General features: G+C 46.3%; 1 long non-coding RNA gene across 1 annotated transcript in view; it reads left to right on the forward strand.

Moving 5' to 3' along the window:
* The window catches only part of LOC147621999 (uncharacterized), a 45,785-nt gene extending 32,011 nt beyond the window's left edge, over nt 1-13,774 (forward strand). Inside the window, exon 2 of the long non-coding RNA XR_015269629.1 lies at nt 13,377-13,774. This is a non-coding gene — a long non-coding RNA (uncharacterized LOC147621999). The remainder of the gene's footprint in view (nt 1-13,376) is intronic.
* Nucleotides 13,775-20,184: the final 6,410 nt, after the last annotated feature.

Here is a 20,184-nt window from a genome sequence, read left to right on the forward strand (position 1 = left end):
CCGACTGGAGCATGGAAACAGGCCGACTGGAGCTGTTGGACATGGCTCCCTAGAAAAATGCCAGAAAGGCTGGGAAAAATCCCAGAAAAATACTAAAAAAAGGGGTGGCCAGCCCACAAACAAGGGCCATGCAAAAGGGGACCAAATGGGCACCATACAGAGCAGAAACTGGGGATGAAAGTGCTAACAGGTAGGTTGGAGATAGTTCCCGATGGCAGAGGGGGGAAGCATTCCTCCCAGGTGTTGTATGTTCCATCACTTGGTTTTCATCTGTTGTTGTCAGTACATCAGGTTTGCAAGACTGGCGTACAGGTGGAGTTTGATGAGCATTTTGTTGCTCTCCGAGACAAGGCAACAGGCTAGGGAGTTTGGGAAGGCGGAGTGGAGAATGGAGTTTACAAACTTTCAGCACTCTCTCTCCTAGGTCCTCAGTTTTGTGATGAGTGGCAGTCTGGTAATGGCCACTTAAGTGTGGATACGCTGCAGGTGCAGGCTTTCCCGGGCGAGATGATGGATAGCTTGCCAGTTGATGGCAGCAGTTGGCAGGAACTTTCCAGTACAGATGTTGGTTGTTCTTGTGTTCGTCAGTCGGAGGAAACTGAACAGGTAACATATGCTCTGATGTCTCGTAGCATTCGGGACAAAGAAACTCCTATAGATGAGGAAGTTCTTTCCATGGGGACCTATTGGAAAGCCAGGCAGGTGGCAGTTGATTACTTGCAGAAGGAGGTGGATGCTGCACATTCTCCAGGCTTTGTAGTTCCGGATTCAGAGGGGGTTGGTTACAGGTTTCCGAAGGCCTTGAGTGGTCTTCGGCAGGTTTCCAGGACTTGGCATCCCACCGTTAACAGTTGTTGATCCTTGTGAGCGGTATGATGCCTCCTTGACTCGGAAGCAGAATGGTTCATTGATTTGGTTGATGCATACCAGATTGGATGGGAGCTTCCTAATGAGGCTGTTGAGCTCATGGTTGCAGAGGACTCTTTGGGAGGCAGGATTGCGTATCTTGTGGTTTCTGCAGCATTCGAAGGATCTTGGACTCTTCTACAGAGGAGGGGAATTGATGGATGGAGTCAGACTCCACGGTCGGAGTGACTCAGATTGGGGAGGAGAGCCAGATACAAGGACCTTGGTATCAGGCTATAGTTTTTCCCTTGGATTAGGAGCAGTTTTATGGAGCAGTAAGAGGCAGCTATCTCTTGCGTTGTGGTTGACAAAGGCAGAGTACCGGGCTGCTTGTGGTGAGGTTGCAGAGGTTACTTGGCAGGATTGGGTTTCCACTGGTGGAACCCATGGTCATCCAGAGGCATGTTGTTCGTGAAAAGATTGTTGCTGATGACATCTTGCTAGAGTTCTGTTCGACGAAGGATAGTGCGGTGGACCTCTTCACGAAGTCTCTATGTCAGACTTTGCTCTGGCGGCACTTCAGCTCTCTGGGGTTGGTTTCACATCTCGGAGCTGAGAGGGGGTGTTAGCAATCATCTCCTGTCTGTACATATACACCAGGGCCTCTGTTGTGGGTGTGCCCGCCTGGATTAGGTGTTTTCTCATTTTTCCCCACTCTCCATATTTTTCCTATTTTTTCTGCCTGTGGGAGGCTGTCCTGAGTGGTCCAGGTGTTAGCCTATTGGTCCTGCTTCTCTCTGCTGCTGGCCGACCCTGAGAAGCTGGCCGACTGGTGACATGTGCTGGTCGTGGACTTTTTGCTGCTGTCGGATGTCTCTACAGCAGGCCGACTGCACATGTGGGGCCATATAAAATGGCCCCATGGCCCCCCACTTGTTGTATCATATTTTCGGTATTTTCTTGTGTATATAGAGCAGAGTTACACGCCTCTCTCTCTCTCTCCTTCTCCATTGCTGTATTTTTCTGCAGTGCACTTGCTCTCGTGTTCTCAGATTTTTTCATCATCTCTGTTGCATATTCTGACACCATCATATACATCCAGACTGCCTAGACGGTGGCCAGTGCTTCCGAGAAGTACTAGGCTCTCCATGACAAGTTCCAAAAGATTTCTCTTCAAGACAATCTCCGTCCCCAACTCCCCCCCGTCTAGACTAGAGGACCACAGGATAGACCTCCTCCTAGGCTCGGATTCCTCGAGCAAGTTTCCATACCACGTGTCCAAGGCAATGGAATCGAAGTTGGACCGCCAACCTCAAGAACTGTTACAATCTGGCTATATGTCCTAGTATGTTGCCACTTGCAGCACTGATCCTATTTGTCAGGAAGAAGGATGGGTCTTCTTGATAGTGTGTCGATTATCGTTCACTCAATAAGCTGACTATCAAGAGTAAGTTCTCGATGCCTCGAATAGACTATATTCTCGAGAGGCTGAATGGTCCCAAGGTGTTCTCGAAACTCGATTTAAAGAGTGGGGCCCTTGGTTAAGCACTGCTCACACATAGCACTACCATAAGTGAGCATATGCTGGATTCAGACAATGCCAAGTGCACAGTGGAGTGACCGTCAGCACCGTTGGAGCCAAATCTTCCAGCAATTCGGTGGTATAATTGAATATCTTTCCGGAAAGGCCAACCCAATGGCCGATGCCTTGAGCAGGAAGGGAACGGTAACCTTGATTCAGACCACTAGACTTGACCTTGTTGGTATGGGACTAGATGACATGAATTACATGTACGCTGATTTTGAGAAATTCGGTACATAGTGGGAACAGGCATTGGATGCCACATGACCATGCCTTTTTTTGATACACGATGGTTGGCTTTTCTACAAAGGCCGGCTTTGTGTCATGAAGTCGTTTAGGGTAGCTCTTCTCCATGACTCCCATTGAATTTGACTTTGGAGAAGTTAGAAAGGTAATATTATTGGCCAAGAATGAGACAAGATGTCTTTGCACATGTGCAATAGTGTGACGTTTGTCAGAAAGTGAAAGCTCCTCGTGGGAAAAAGATAGGGTTGTTACAACCTTTACCAATTCCCGAATTACCTTTCCAACATATATCGATGGACTTTGTCACGAATTTGCCTCCCAGTCTAGGTAAGCGTAATACTCAGTGCTTGACTATTGTTGATAGATTTAGTAAATTTGTTATGCTTATCCCATGCAGGGGGGCCAATGTGACCGCCAAAGATGTTACCCATTTGTTCATTCGGCATTGGTACCTGATTTGCAGGATCCCTAGGACTATAGTGTCAGACCGAGAGGCGAAGTTCATCAGTCATTTTTGGAGGGCATTGTTTGATAACTTTGGTACTAAATTAAAATTTTCCAGTGCATTTCACCCACAGGCTGATGGCCAGACAGAAATCAACAACCAGTTGGCCTTTGATGTGCTGAAGTGTTATGTCCACGATGAGTAAGGTAAGTGGGAATCGTATTTGCCTTTAGTTCAAGTTGTTTTGAATGATTCCTTTTCTTGAGCTATTGGTAGGACTCCATGTGAAGCAGCGTTTGGAAGACCATTCTAGTCGCTATCGACCAGAACCTCGTCTTCGGTTCTTGAAGCGAGCATAATGATTGAGTCTTACTAGGAGATTTTGGAGTCAGTGAAAGATAGGTTGGCTAAAGCATAGGAGGCCTACACTCGACAGGCCAACCAAGACGAAAGGGATGTGAAGTTCTCGGAAGGAGATTGGGTTTATCTTCTGATAATGAAGCAACGATTGAAATAGGTGGGCAAGTGTAACATTGATTGGAATTATGCCTAATGAAGGATCCTGTCACACAAAGTCTCACAACGCCTTCTTTATCCTGAGTTTCGCGAGTCTTTAGCAATCCACTTTATCACTTCAAACTTTAAGAGATGAGAGAGATATAGATCTGTACACCTTATTGGGTCCCAAATTACCCACTGAAGGGTCCCCTCCTATTGGAGTCTTCTACCGGAACCATGCTTCCAACGATGAAGAAGGATCTGCTCAGGCTCAATGATCTTTGCTTCGTCTACCCCGTCTGGTTGCTGTTCATTTGAAACATCAAACACTTTTGGTCCAACATATGGTTTTAGCCAAGAAACATGGAAAACATCATGCATCGTCCAATTGTTAGGCAACTTCAATTTCATGGAGACATCACTTAACTTTTTAACTATAGGAAAGGGTCCAAAACTACGGAAAGAAAGCTTGGGACAGCGTTTGCCCACTTGTTTCAATCTCTGTTTCATGATGCGCAAATAGACCCTATCCTCTTCCTTGAAGTAGACATCTCGACTAGGCTTATTTGCTTGTCTGTGAACTGAATAATGGCTAGGCTCAGAATTGAGGGCCAAACTGGATTGAGTATCAAACTTTGTGGAATCGACATGCTGATCGTTTATGCTATCCAAGTCTTTTCCTAAAATTTTGAGAATGGTAAGACTCCTGAATGGGCTATGCTTGTCTTTCTATTAAGAGCATCGGCCATCGGGGAATGCTTACCAGGGATATACTTGTTCAGTTCTCCAAACTGGTGGAAGAGCTGACTCCATCTGGTGTTCCGATCACTCCACTTGGCACTTGACATCGTCGGGAGCCACTTAAGTACTTGGTGGTATGTGTTAACTGTGAAAACTCGTCCATAAAGAACAGGTTTCAAATGTTTGAGTGCTAACTGCTGTTCTAGCTTGCCTTTGAAAGTCTTGGAAAGACGAGTGAAACTTGCTAGGAGGTTCTGCCCTAGGGACCAAATCGATATGATGATCCTCAAGATGAGAGGGTGGGAAACTGGGTGGGAGATCATCCTTAAGCAAAATGTCTGAATGAGAAAGGAGATCTGCCAACTGAGGGACTGAAGAAGAAGATGAGACAGCTGTTATCGATGAGATAGAAGGTGTCTGAGCATGAACGGAAATCAATGCTCCTTCCGCTGCCTTGCTGATAGCTCGTCGGGCCTGGAGATGAGGAATCAAAGGAATGCCAAGAATGTTCCTATCCCCACGAATCTTGACAGGCTCAGGAAAACCTTTAGAGATAATAAAAGTGTCCTGTCCCAATTGGAAATGGGTTGATACTGGCGAAACCATTGGATTCCTAAAATCATGTCGCACCCCAAAAGATGAGAGACAATGAAATCTCTTTGCAATGAGGCCTTTTGAACTTAAAAAGGAAACTGTTGTGCCTTTTGAGATATGTGGGTGCGGAGACCAGGTGTAAACCCGTCCACCTCCAAATGATAGGGCACTAAGGTACAACTCATGTTGGTAGCCAATTGGGGAGAGATGGCGTTCTCAGAACTATCCATGTCAAAAAGAACTATGAACTGGCAGCCCTTGGCAGAGCCATAAGCTCGAATCAGGCTTGTCTATGTGGTTGTAGCCTCACCTTCCTGCTTAGCATCAAGCACCACGGATAGCATGGGATGCATAGAAGATAAGAACTGAACCGCATTGGTGGTAGTCATGGTCACAGGGGACGGAGGGGACGGACCCTTGGAACGGGGGGACGCCGTCCTGGGAACACTGTGGGATGGGGACGGACGGACATCCCCAGCTGGGCGTCCCTCACAAGGGACGGCATTCCGGGGACGGATCCAGGAGGGGACGGCTACATGGGAACACCGCGTTACTATTTGGGCAATGTTCACATTTTTGACCTTTTTTTTTGGCCGTTTGGGAGGGGCTTTTCGTGGGCCTTTAGCCTTGGCCCATAGGCCTTGAGCCTTTGAGGCTTTGGGCCTTGGCCTCTCTCTTGCCTCCCTCCCTATAAGAAGACACACACACACACACACTCCCTCTCACACTTCAAGCTTTAGCTTCACACACACGCACACACACACACACTCTCTCTCCCTCAAGCGGCAAGCCTCAAGGGTCAAGGTCTCAAGTTTCAAGCTCTCACACAAGCAAGCTGTAGCCTCTCAAGACACACTCTCTCCCTCACACACACACTCTCTCAAGCTTCACACACACACCCTCCCCCCCCCCCCTCCCCACCCACCCTCACACTCAAGTTCTCCCTCAACTTTCAAGGCTCAAGCCTTACTCACTCTCTCTCTCTCTCTCAAGCTATGAAGTGACAAGGAGGCATCTATCATCCATGGCATCCTTCTCATGGCAATGGCTCTTCAAGTTCCAACTTCCCGTAGAAGGACGACGGGATGGACATGGTGGGATGAGGTCAATCACACCCCATCCCCTCATGGAGGTGGTGCACAGCCATGGACATGCAAGCTTTGTCCGTATAGGCGAGTGGGTGGTACTGACAAAGTAATTTTTAAGTGCCGTTCCTACCCCCGTCCCCGTTCCCTACATATGGCCGCTCCCCGTCCCGTTCCCGTCCTCGTCCCCCGTTACCGTCCCCTGTCCCTTGTGACTATGGTGGTAGTAGCAGGTTGTTATGGAGGAGCGGGAGATATTGTGGCAACTGAAGCAAAAGGCTCTTTGGAGGCTTGCTCCGCTTGCCATTTCTGACAATCCTTCTTACCATGCCCAATGGTATAACATTAGAAACGTCGATTTTTTGACTACTATTTCCTTTGCTTCTTTGGAGGAAGATAGTCTCCAGTGATGCCTGCTTTAGCCTTTTCCTCAGGTCTTAGTGTCTTTAGAAGACGGAGTACCCTTCCCCGGTTGGGGTTTGGTACTAGAGTGCAGTTGTTTAGGCTTGCCTTCGTTTATCTTCATTTCTTCATTTTGAGCAAGAGTCGAAGCCCTGTCATATGTGTTGGGTTCAAAGTTGCAAATTGTGAGCTAGATGTTAGGATCTAATCCACGAATGAATTGATCCATCTTGGCCTGCTTAGATAACACTAACTGTTGTGCTAAAGTTATAACCTTATCGGAAAACTGAAGCACGGGTGACCCGTTTTGTCTAAGTCCATAGAACTCATCTGCCAGGTTGGTCAAATACTGGGGAGGGAGAAATTTTGTCTTAAGGTCATGGACAAAGGTATACCAGCGAAAAGCTGTGACACCAGTGATGTGGTCTGTAAGGATACTAGACCAGGAGAGTGTTAGAAGTCATCTCCTGTCTATACATTTACACCAGGGCCTCTGTTGTGGGTGTGCTCGCCCGTATTAAGTGTTTTCTCATTTTTCCCCACTCTCCATATTTTTCCCCATTTTTTCCCTATTTTTACCAGGTGTGGGAGGCAGCTCTGTGGCTCCTGGCTAATCCAGACATTGGCCGACTGTTGGTCAGGGTGTCTTGGATGCTGGCTGACTGCTCCTTCTGGTCCCCAACCTCTCATGTGTGCTGGTCGACTGTGTACAGCTGGCCGACAGCTGGCCGATTTTGGTGGATATAGTTGGTCGTGGACATTTAGGTCCAGTCAGCCGCCTTCTCTACAGGCCGATTGCATGTTTGGGGCCATATAAAATGGCCCCATGGCCCCCACACCATTGTATCATGTTTTCGGGATTTTCCTTGTGTATATAGAGTAGAGTTACACGTCTCTCTCTCTAGAGTTACACGCCTCTCTCTCTCTCTCTCTCTCTCTCTCTCTCTCTCTCTCTCTCTCTCTCTCTCTCTCTCTCTCTCTCTCTCTCTCGCTTAGCTGTTCGCTTCATTGTTTGCGCTTCGCTGTTCGCCGCCCGCTCCCTCTTCGCTGTTCACCGCTTCACTTCGTTGTTCGCTTCACTGTTCGCGCTTCGCTGCTCGCCGCCCGCTTCGCTCTGCTGCCCGCTTCTGTTCCCTGTTCGAGCAGAGACTGCCCTCTCTGTTCACTATTGCCACCCACTAGCCCTTCCACCCGCTGGGCACCTCTGTGCGTAGCCGCCCTCTCTGTTCGCTATTGCCGCCCACTAGTCCTTCCGCCTCGCTGCCCCGCTGGCGCTATGCTCGCCTGCCTGTCCGTTAGGCCCTGCATCCCCCTTTTCCCACCCACCCTTGCTCAGGCCCCCAAGGCAGCAACATAACTCTCGCCACAGAGCAGAGACACTCAGAGCCCGCAGGAGATAGAGGACACCTGGCTTTCGGACACCACGCCTATACCAGAGAGAGATGACAAAGATCAGAGCTCAGTTTCACAGAGAGGGTGCAGAGCGACTGGCTCGCTTCAGAGCAGACCTAGGCATGTTCTTCAGGGAGCTGTGGACACCCCCTTCATTGATGTATATACCTTGAGTAGAGGGATTCCAGTGGGAGTCAGCATACAGGAGGACCACACGCCAGGGTACCTTGAGAGGGTCGGGGGGAGTAGCAGTTCTATTCAGACGGGAGCTACAGGGGAGACTGAGAGTGGTAGCATAGGATCCAGAGGCCAGATACATGTGGATCAGCTTACAGCTCTCACAGGACAGGGTTACATACATAGCCCTATGTTACTTTCCTCCATCAGGATCCTCCTATGTCATTACAGAGGACATGCCACAGGAAGAGGAGACAGGAGCCTCGCCATACACTTGTCTGCTAGAGGAGATTATGCATTATTCTACACTAGGGGAAGTATTTCTTACGGGTGACTTCAATGTCCACACAGAGAGCAGACAGTGTGAGGTGTATGACTATGATGACATGGAGATCCTCCACCCTGTGGATCCAGAGGAGATAGGGGCTAGTCGGGCATCAGAGGACACTGGACCAGACAGAAGACATTATGGGGACCACTTACTAGAGTTGGGAGCCAGGCATCGTCTCGTTATTTATAACGGGATGCTACAGTTGGCTGGGACCAGGAGGGTTGACATGCTTCCCACATGGGGGTCATACACGGACCGGAGGCACGGTGGTAGACTACATTATGGAGTCTTTGGAGGCATCATAGCTTGTCACCTCATTCTCCATTCCACCTCGTCCTATTGGGGCACATCATACATGCTTGGCATTTTCACTAGCCGGATCACCAGTATCACCAGTCCCCCACATACCGACGCCACACACTACCATCTACTTCACACATGACATGGTAGTTATATACAGTGGCAGAGTAGAGGATGGGCTCCTACTCATGGATCCCCTGGCACCTATGGATACCATTACAGCCCAACTGGCATCACTCCTACACACGGCTGCATTACAGAGCTTCCCACATCGTGTCCACTCAGGAGAGCCTGCAAGATCTGGGACTATGTCCCAGAACAGATGGTATGATGACGAGTGCAGAGCCCTATACTCACGGCTCCGCATACAGAGAGCCTTGGGAGCCATCATAGAGCAGGAGTCGAGGAGAGAGATGAGGAGACTTACTCGCCGCAAAAGGCGGGCCTTCGCAGAGATACAGGAGCTAGAGATCTTCCATTTCTTCATGAGTAGAGATAGCCCTATCTCATGGCGGCACTTCAGAGAGCCCCGGACACCGACACCTATTGCAGACCCACACACATGGCACACATATGCAGAGGGCCTATACTACGCCCCACAGCAGCCACCTATACCTCAGCCCCCACAGGAGCCTCGACCTACCACAGCTAGCTTCTTTACCCACTCGATGGTAAAGGAAGCTATCCGCCGCCTATAGCATGGACGGGCCGCCGACCATATGGGCCTACAGGGTGAGCATCTCATATATGCAATAGATTCTTTGGCTCCTTTTCTTGCACACCTGTTTAACAGGGCACTAGTAGAGGGTTTGCCTGCAGAGTGGACAATGCACACCATTGTGCCGATCCACAAAACAGGGGATATGCTCGACCGAGCAACTACAGGACGGTTATGGTTGGCCACGTGTTGGCCAAACTCTATGGTGCAGTGTTGGAGCAAGAGCTTAGCTTATATGCTGAGCGAGCAGGTTTACGCTCATCAGGGCAGGCAGGCAGGCTTCAGGAGAGCTTTCTCTACCACTGACCATGTATTCACTTTGAGATGTATGATTGGTCAGGCCAGAGTGAGGAAGAGAAAGCTCTATTGCTGCTTTGTGGATTTCCGCAAGGCATTTGACACAGTACCACGAGAGAGGCTCTTTCAACGCCTGCAGTCTCTTGGCATACCAGCAGATATGACATGGGGCATCTATGCATTATATGAGCAGGTTTTTGGGCGAGTCAGATGCCCAGGAGGTATGTCCGAGACTATTGCTAGCACATTGGTGTGAAGCAAGGATGCCCACTTTCCCCCATGCTATTTGGGTTATACATTGATGAGGTGGCTGACTTCATTACACGGGGAGGCGGAGTTGGAGTTGATTAAGTAGGTACCTCAGTACATATTATGCTTTATGCCGATGATATTGTATTAGTGTCTGAGTCTCCAGGAGGTCTACAGTAGCATCTACATGCACTCGATGATTTTTGCACACAGAGGGGTCTTACTGTGAACCTTGGGAAAACCAAGGTTATGGTCTTTCATACATCGAGACAGGGCAGGAGTCAGCTAACATTCACTCTCGCAGGACGCCAAGTGGAGGTGGTGACATCACACGTGTACCTAGGGGTTACCTTCTCTGCCACGCGCTTCACCATGGGTTCAGTAGCCAGAGCTAGATTGACACGAGGATATGCAGCATTGGCTATGCTAGAGACAGTGCCACTAGGCGCATTTTCAGGAGCCCCGGACGAAGGGGTGGCTATTTGACACATTAGTCACACCGGCACTGATGTATGGAGCAGCGGTATGGGCGCCAGGCCTTGCTACTCATTGGTGGACACAGATAGAGAGACCACAGGTCCTCATGATGGCACGCATGATACGCAGCAAACCGTCAGTACCTCGTGACATTATCCGAGCAGAGTTTGCTGCTGCCTCCTATGATGGTAGAGGCCATATTCCAGACTATATGCCTGCTAGACAGATTCAGAGAGATGCCACAGGACAGATTGTCATACAGAGCTTTTGAGGCATCTAGACAGCTGGCTGAGGCAGGAGACAGAGGATCATGGTATGCACAGGTCACACATTGGTTCTCACAGCATGGCCTAGACATGGATCATCTACCACCATTCCAGTATGACAGGGATGCACCACATATCCGTCTCTCTCATAGTGAGAGGAACAGAGTATTGAGATAGGACCTATGGCAGCTCTATACACGAGAGACATGGATATCGCCTACACAGCCTCTTCCACCGAAGATGCTATACTACAGAGATCACTTCATGAGTATCACTGATGATGGATTTATAGAGAGGCCTAGATACATGGAGGGCTTTTTACCACACGGCTCTCGAGTGGCTATTGGTCAGCTTAGAGTTTCATCACATCGATTGGAGATCGAGATTGGCAGAGCAGCACGGATCCCCCGAGAGGAGAGGGTATACAGATTGTGCAGAGAGGAGGTGGAGAGTGAGGAGCATTATGTATGCAGATGCAGAGCATATACAACCATCAAAGAGAGAGATTCCATTTTATTCAGAGAGCCACATTCCCTACGCCAGATCTTTGAGGCAGCAGACCAGCGCATACTGGGGAGATTCATTCTAGACATACAGCATCACAGGGAGACATCATTACAGGCTCAGACAGCTCCAGTGGGGGGACGACATACACAGATTACTATATTTTTTCAGAGATCCATCCCACTCCCAGTCCCTACACACAGCAGGGAATTACTCTCTTGAGAGCAGAGACACTCAAAGCCCGCAGGAGACAGAGGACACCTGGCTTTTGGACACCACGCCTATACCAGAGAGAGATGACAGAGATCAGAGCTCAGTTTCACAGAGAGGGTGCGGAGCGACTGGCTCGCTTCAAAGCAGACCTAGGCATGTTCTTCAGGACCCCCTTCATTGATGTATACCATTTTATACCCCCAGTATGGTACAGGATGGAGCTAGCTAGGTTGCATATCATGATTGTATACTCCATGCATATAGCTTTGCATTCTCCTAGTAGTAGAGCTCCATCCCCTCCCCCACTCATTGTACTTATTGCACACCCAGATTCAGCTTTTTAGTTCAGTACTTTTTCATTTTGTTGGGATGATAGAGGATACCCCACACAGGTACACTGATTTGTCTCATAGGCCGAGTTCGGTCTTTTGGAAGACGTTAATAAAATCTTTCTTTCTTTGTTTCTTTCTCTCTCCATTGCTGTATTTTTTCTGCACTTGCTCTTGTATTCTTAGATTTTGTCATCATCTCCGCTGCATATTCTGACATGGTATCAGAGCCCTAGGCTCTTGATAGATCTTGGGAATCTTCTTTTATGACCTGAAAAAGTCATTGTGCCCAACTGGTGTCCCAATTATTAATTAGTTCATGTCCTAGGCACCTATTAGGCTGCCAAAACAGCCCCAAACAGGCCATAATTTGCTACGTACTTTGCGAAGAAGGCGGCTGTAAGTAGGAAGCATGTCCTTGTGGCACTCACATGGATGATGCATGTGACATTCCCTCCAGCTGAACTTGGAGCACTTGGGTAAATCATGCACCTTTGCTCTAATATAATAAAATAATACTTATCCCTTGCAAAACATATGAAACAATGAGTGAACAAATAAAAGATTCTGTTAGTCCACACCTGTAATTGGGATTTTCATGTGTTCACGAAACCTACTTATCCCTTGCAAAGCACATAAAACAAGAAGTGCATAGAATAAAAGATCCTGTTAGCCCACACGTATAATTGGGAGTTTCACGTCCCCACGAAGCCTACATACAGTCACATTCAAATAAATCCAGGCAATGTCCATGTCCAAAAACGAAAACAAGTCATGTGTGCATGTTCAATCCCATGCAAAATGTGACATAAATAATAGGAACTGAATATCATAGAAATCTTCCATCTTATAGTGTTATAAAATATATTTCATGTGAGAAATTCCTTATATTCCAGATTGGAATATTTTTTGTATCGATATGGGCACAAGCATCTTCCAAGCCTCTCTCTCCTGTACCAATGCGGGCACAAGCCTATCCTGTACTAAATTCGGGCACAGGTCCTTACGAGTTATGTCACTGCCTCGTAATAGATAACCTTGTACAACATTGTGCTAATTTCTTTTATCACCTGATGGGTTGCAGGAACAACTCAATGTATTTGAAGAATTGAGTAAACAAAACAGAATCGGATGTAAATTTCAGCAAAACCAATGTGATGATCTTTCTTAGCTCTATGGCGGAAATGAGGATGTATACTTTCATCTATGGAGGGAAACAAATGGGAGTGGTTGTTTTTTTAGGTTCATGCTTCTCTGTATGTAAAGCAGTAAACGCTTGCCTTAGTAAGGATTATTGTTCCTTGGCACGCCTCATTTTCTAGGTCATTTCTAGGATCCGCAAATTTTGACTCCACAGTCCATCCTGCTGCCATGTATGGGCCTCCTTCGGGGATCTGATCTCAATAGAAAGGAATGGGCCAAGATTGACAAGTTCCATATTATGATTCTTTCTAAGCTTATTAGGAGGAACCATCAGTCCGTCACAATCATCTTGGTTGAATTCAGGTCTTATTAATGCAGTCTTCCAAAGATTGCATTGAATTCATGCATTTAGCTAGTGAATAATGGAACAGGATACTTCTATCTCCTATTAAATTTTATGGTTTACCGGTAGATAATGCTGAAGCGAACTTTGAATGGCCTATTTACACCACCTCATTCAATTTGAGAATTGATGTTTCAGGTTTTTATTTTTTGTCCCAAGAAAGAAAAGCTCAAAAATCGGGAGCATCATTGGAAGAAAGATTGGACCAGGCCGAACGGCAGGCACTTTTATCGCAGCCGAGAAAGGACTGAGTGCAAGCAGCGGCCAGCCATGTAAATTGAACATTCTATGACAAGCAGTGTTTCCTCCTTGCCATGTCTGCTTTGCAGTTTGTTCCCCAAACCATGAGTTTGCAAGCTGTAAATGAATTGAAACTATTTTGAGGGTTAGGTATTAGGAAGGCGTTTTATTATAAGTGGTAAGACCTTTGTAGATGGGAATACTCGTTCTTGATATGAGTTCCCTCTTGTGAAAAGATGTTACCTTGTGGAACAAATCTGTTTTTTAAGTAGAAATAGAAAATTACTCCTTAGTTCTGACGACATTTTTGTGGAATAGCGACATGAATTGACATTCGGAAGGTGATGCTCTCTCTCGCCACAGCCAACCTCCTCTCCCACTCACTCACTCACTCACTCGCCGCAGTCAACCCCCTCTCCCACTCACTCACCTTCCCATCACCCCCCTCACAGCTGCACCTCATTCCCTCTCCCACCTTCGCTCTTACGACCCCCTCTCCTCTCGTCATAGTGAGACGGACACGACCCCTTCTCCTCTCGTCAGCGATAAAGGCCCTCCCCGTGGTTCATCGCCTTGCCAGCCACCCGCTCGCCAGCTTACACCCCCCTCTATGGTTTCCCTCACCTCTCTCTCTCTCTCTTGCTCTCCTCCCTCGTCAATTCACTCTCTCACTCCAGACCCCGCCGAGCCCATCTCTCTCTCTCTCAGATCCACGCAGCCCTTGTTCTCTCTCCACGTCTCAGCTCCTCCCTCTCTCCCTCTCACTCTTTCAACTCGGTACTACTCTCCCCCCTCTCTCTCTCTCTCTCTCTCATCATCTTAGCAGATTTCCCCCCCTCTCTGGGGTTGTACTGCTCCCTCTTCCTTTCAAGGACCCTCTCTCTCTCTCTCTCCCCTCCCATGTTGGCGTGGTCATGGTTATGCCAAAGGGTTGTATTGAGAAGGAAAGTTTGAGGTAAGAGGAAGAATGTCACTTGCAAAGAGTTGATGGGAGGGGTGGTGGCGGGCGTGCCCTGGAGCCTCTACAAGTCTGTTTGACCCCCCAATCTTAAACCCTCCCCCACACCCTACCACATTGTCAAAGGGCAACACCCTCTTCCGACTAACCGACCATCACTCTCTCTATACTCCTCCTTTCGCTTTTGCTCACTCGCTTTTGTGTGCATCGAGTCAGCCACCCTCTTTGTTGGATTCAATTGAGGTTGACAAAGGTATTGTTTCCTTAGCAAAGTTATCATTTCACAAGTCATGCATATTAGAGCATTGGAAGGAAGACGTGTGGACATCGGTAGGGTTGTCCATGCCAAAGTCAATGACGGATTTCTTAGCTGAAAACCCCTTGTGTATTCTGTTGTCTTCTATTGTGCCGAGTCACAGGGAAGAGAGCTCTATGATTATAGCAGTGAAAGCATATAGACGAGAGACCAAGCATGGAGATGGGAGGTGGAAGAGCTGAAGGGGATTAAGGAGAGCAATGTTAGATGTATTGGTACCTTCGTAGGCCATTGGAGCAGTGATCTTTAATGGGGATCGAATGGGGTTGGTCCTTCTTCCCTTATCATACAAGTGATGGATGGTAGTGATCAATGGGTAATGGATGGTAGTGATCTTGTGGTGGTGGCTCCAATACTAGCCTACATGCACTATTTCAAATAGGTGGATAGGGTATGAGATGACTATATATATGATACGAACAATCTGAAAATGAGTCGAGAGTGGTTAGTCATGGAAATCAGGTAGCTTGAGCACTTGACTACTATGAACCTTAGAGAGAAGTGGCCATGACCATCCTCCGATGACTGTAAGTTTTGGTCAATCTACTTCTCGCCATGTAAGTGCCTAACCCTAAAGAGTAAATTTGCAAACGTGGTTGAATAGATATTGTTTTCTTTATTAACCAAGAGATGTGTTCTTTTGGAGTAACCATTCTGATGTGATTTGTTTAGTGATTGGTCTGGGGTAACTAAATACTTCCCACCCAGGGCAACCGACTCTTGAAATACTTAGAGATCGAGGTAACCACCTTTGTTGGGTAACCCACCATCACGGGGCAGGGCGAGGGTTTTTTCTAGTAGTTACAAGCCTGAGCTGTGAAAGGCCTTCCATAGCAAGAAGAGGATTAGGGGACACTTCTTGTTCCACTATGCGAGTGATCTTTTGCCCACGACGGTTGTAAACTCTAGACTGTTATATGACTCATTGAGCTAAGGGATTGAAAATAGATGTAACTTGAGACATTGAGGGCCTAAAGTTATGGTTATTCTTATGATAAATTTCATTCCATATGTGGAACGAATTGATTGGAAAAGAATGTATTCATTAAGGGATAAAGAAACCTATGCACAAGAATAAATAAATGAATCATATTGTAACTTGTATCAGTGAAGATAATGTGCTGAATAAATAAATGAATCATATTGTAACTTGTATCAGTGAAGATAATGTGCTTAGTAATTTAGGTAAAACCTATAGATGAACGGTTCCAGTCATTGGGAAGGAGGTGGTCGGGTGGAGCTGATGAGTTATGTGTTTCTTTACTAGAAATCGAAATGAGATCCTTGACATATTAGGTAGGATCTCCAACCTTATGGAGATCGCTTATAAATTGGATTGTCCTGAAGAGACACCGATGAGATAGCTCTCACAATGGGTTGTGATTGATCTTACCGAGTGAGGTGCCTCTCTCTCTGTGGTGACAGGATGGGCGATATCGTATAGATGGTATCAGAGCTATGGTTTGTATAAGTAGGAACTCTTAAACTTTTAGTTTTGAACTAATGAATACGGCCTTGTACTAGCATCGTGTGACCACATTGTAGTTTAAAGGGACCTTTGACCATTTGGTAGTCAGACAAAAAACAACGCACTCTGAGAAAGAGAGGATCATTAAAATTGTACTGCTAGTGATGGATACTTATTCTATCAACTAAGGATGTGCATACCAAACATTAATGAGCTAAGAGATCGAATAATAAAGCTCATGACGCACCATCAACCAGACATCCAAGATATGTGATGATGCTAAATGTTTTACAAAGGAAGTTCTTCTGAGCGGGATTGAAGAAGGATGCACTTAGGTATGCCACACAATGCTTAGCTTGTCGGAACAATAACGCTGAAGTAGTAAAGATGCCAAGCAAGCTGATGATGAGCAAATTGTTATGCCATCCCAAATCACTTTGAAAATTGAACCACACAAAATCCTTAGTTCTAGAGAAAGGACTCCCAGGGATAGAGTCATTAGGGAACATCTAATTCAGTGTGGAAAAACTTTCCAGCAAAAGATAGCACCTGGAAAGATGAGTCTAAGTTGTATCAAGATTTTGCCTACCTATTTTCAAGGTAAGGACATCTCGATTTCTTTAAGAGAGGAAGGTTGTAAAATCCCATTCTTTCAAATTTGATTTTTAAATTTATTTTTTCAAGATGAGGTCATTCTCGATTTCTTAAACGGGGAAAGAATGTAAAATCCCATTATTTCAAATTTGATTTTAAATTTTTTTATTTTAAAAAGGAGGGTGACCAGCATTGCTGAACATCCCACCCATGCTAATCATCAGCAGCAGCGTCTGGACCTCCCTCCCCCTCGTTTTCTTCCTTGCAAGTGATGTGTTGCCTTGTCTTCTCCTCCCCATCGGCCATCCACGTTTGCATGCTATTCGACCGTTTCTTTTTCCTTGCCATCGGTGTGCTAACTTCCTCTTTCTCATGTGCACCCCCTCTTATGCCTATAAATACACCCCTCCTTCGCCTCTCAACAGTAGCACTCATCTCCTCTCTCTCACCACCGTCGTTACTCTCCCTCGCCACCACAGCGAATCCGCGCTCTCACTCACTCACCCCAGCGCCAAAACCCCCTCTGCCAGTCACTCACCTTCACGTCAACCCCCTCACAGATGCACATGATTCCCTCTCCCACCTTTGCTCTTATGACCCTCTCTCCTCTCGTCACAGTGAGACAGACACAATGATGGCCCTCCCACGTGTAAGTTGTAGTTGTGACTCCCTTTCACGTAGCCACTCGCATCCCCCTCTCAGTTCATCTCCTCACCAACGATTCCCTCACTCGCTCCCCAGCTCACACCCCCCCTCTACAGTTTCCTTCACTCCACTAGCTCTCCTCCCTCGCCAGTTCACTCTCTCACTCTAGACTCCGTCAAGCGCACATCTCTCTCTCTCTCTCTCTCAGATCCATGCATCCCTCCCCCATTCTCTTTCTCGACGTCGTCTCAGCTCGTCCCTCCCTCTCCCTCTCAACAACTTAATCAATATTGCTCTCCTCTCTCTCTCTCATCCTAGTAGATTCCCCCCCTCTCTCCGGGTTGTACTTCTCTCTCTTCCTCCTCTCAAGGAATCTCTCACTCACTCACTCACTCACTCTCTCTCTCCAATCCCATATTGATGTGGTCGTGGTTATGCCAAAGGGTTGTATTGAGAAGGAAAGGTCGAGGTAAGAGGAAGAATGTCACCTGCAAAGAGACGATGGGAGTGGGGTGGTGGCAGGCGTGCCCTCGAGCCTCTACAAATCTGTTGGTCCCCCTCCTTAAACAATCTCCCATACCTTACCACATTGTCAAAGGTAACACCCTCGTTTCCATCAACCCCGACACGTCAACTAGCCAACCATTACTCTCTCTATCTTCCATCTTTCGCTTTTTCTCACTCGCTTATGCATCGAGTCAACCACCCCCTTTGTTGGATTTAATTGAGGTTGACAAAGGTATTGTTTCCTTTGCAAAGTTGATCATTTCACAAGTGATTCATGTTACATCATTGTAAGGAAGACATGTGAGGGCATTGGCAAGGTGGCCCCATGCCAAAGTAAATGAAGGATTCCTAACTGAAAACCCATTGTGTATTCTATTGTCTTCTATTGTGCCGAGTCACAGGGAAGAGAGGTCTCTGATTATAGCAGTGAAAGCATGTAGATGAGAGACTAAGCATTGAAATGAGAGATGGAAGATGCTGCTGAAGGGGATGAAGGAGAGTAACATTGGATGTATTGGTACCTTCATAGGCCATTGGAGCAGTGATCTTTAATTGGGCTCGAATGGGACTGGTACTTCTTCCCTTATCAGATGAGTGATGTATGGTAATAATCTTGTGGTGGTGGCTCCAATACTAGCCTACATGCACTATTTCAATTAGGTGGACAATGATATATATGATATAAACAATTTGAAAATGAGGTGAGAGTGATTAGTAATGGAAATCACACAACCTGAACACTTGACTATGATCAACCTCAAAGAGAAGTGGCCGTGACCATTCTCCGATGGCTGTAAGTTTCGGTCAATCTACTTCTCGCCATGTAGCTGCCTAACCACCCTGAATAGTAAATTTGTAAACGTGGTTGAATAGATTGTCTGATACATCTAGTCATATATTAGAGAGGTATTTAAATGTAGGATCTTATACAAATGACAATGGAAATAAAAGACTGTGATGAGTATGGAGATCTGTTTTTAAATTGTTTTCTTTATTAACCAAGAGGCATGTTCTTTTGGGACAACCATTCTAATGTGATCTATTTAGATTGTCTGATACATCTAGTCATATATTAGAGAGGTATTTAAATGTAGGATCTTATACAAATGACAATGGAAATAAAAGACTGTGATGAGTATGGAGATCTGTTTTTAAATTATTTTCTTTATTAACCAAGAGGCATGTTCTTTTGGGACAACCATTCTAATGTGATCTATTTAGTGATCGGTCTAGGGCAACCAGGTACTCTCCACCCGAGGAAAGCGAGTCTAGAAATACATAGAGATTAGAGTAACCGCCTTCATTGGGTAACCCACCACAAGGTGGGGGGAGGGTTCTTATACCACGCAGGCGGTGCAATGGGCCCATCCGGCTTATCTGAGTCGATGTTATTGGATCATATTGTAACTTGCATCAATGAAAACAACCCAGACAGACAACAAGAGTTTGAGAATCTCTCCCTAGAAGAGCTTGAGAATCTCTCCCTAGAAGAGCTTAATCAGATGCCATCCACATAGAGAAATTGACCTAAGATAGGGCTTATTCAAGGAGCACAACTATAGTGGCTATCGGGCATACAAGATGTCAATGTCAAAGAGCAAATCTAACAACTGTTGAAGCAAGGATTCACCGGGATGAGTGTATTACCTTAGGAAATTCCGATCCTATTTCAAAAGAAGAATGATGGAACCATATTGCTATGTATTGACTATAGGGGTCTAAATCAACTTGCTATGTATTGACTATAGGGGTCTAAATCAACTTGCTATGAAAAAACAATTATCCTATTTCTAGGATTGATAAACTTCTAGATTGACTTCATGGAGAGAGTCTTGATACACGGTGATACCAATTGGGTTGACTAATGCTCTAGCAACTTTCAACAGGCTCATGCAATATATATTCAAGAAGAAGCTAAACAATCATGTCTTGGTGCTCTTTGATGATATTTTCACCTTTCAGGATATGGGAAAGAGAATGAAGCCCAAGTTAGAGAAGTTTTAGAAATCCTAAGGAATTCCCAAAAAGAATAAGTGTACCTTCGTTACAAATAAAATTCAATATCTGGGATTCACTATCTACAAAGATGGAATCTCAATAGACCCAGCGCAAAGGTACAAGATATAGTGAAATAGCCTCAACTGTCCAACATCAAGGTAATTCAAGGAGTTCTCGGTATCACAAGGTGTACCTACCGTATCTTGATTATGCAAAAATA

The sequence above is a fragment of the Cibotium barometz genome, chromosome 29 (assembly GCF_041138505.1).
Source record: "Cibotium barometz isolate CiBa-2024 chromosome 29, ASM4113850v1, whole genome shotgun sequence".
Taxonomy (NCBI): domain Eukaryota; kingdom Viridiplantae; phylum Streptophyta; class Polypodiopsida; order Cyatheales; family Cibotiaceae; genus Cibotium; species Cibotium barometz.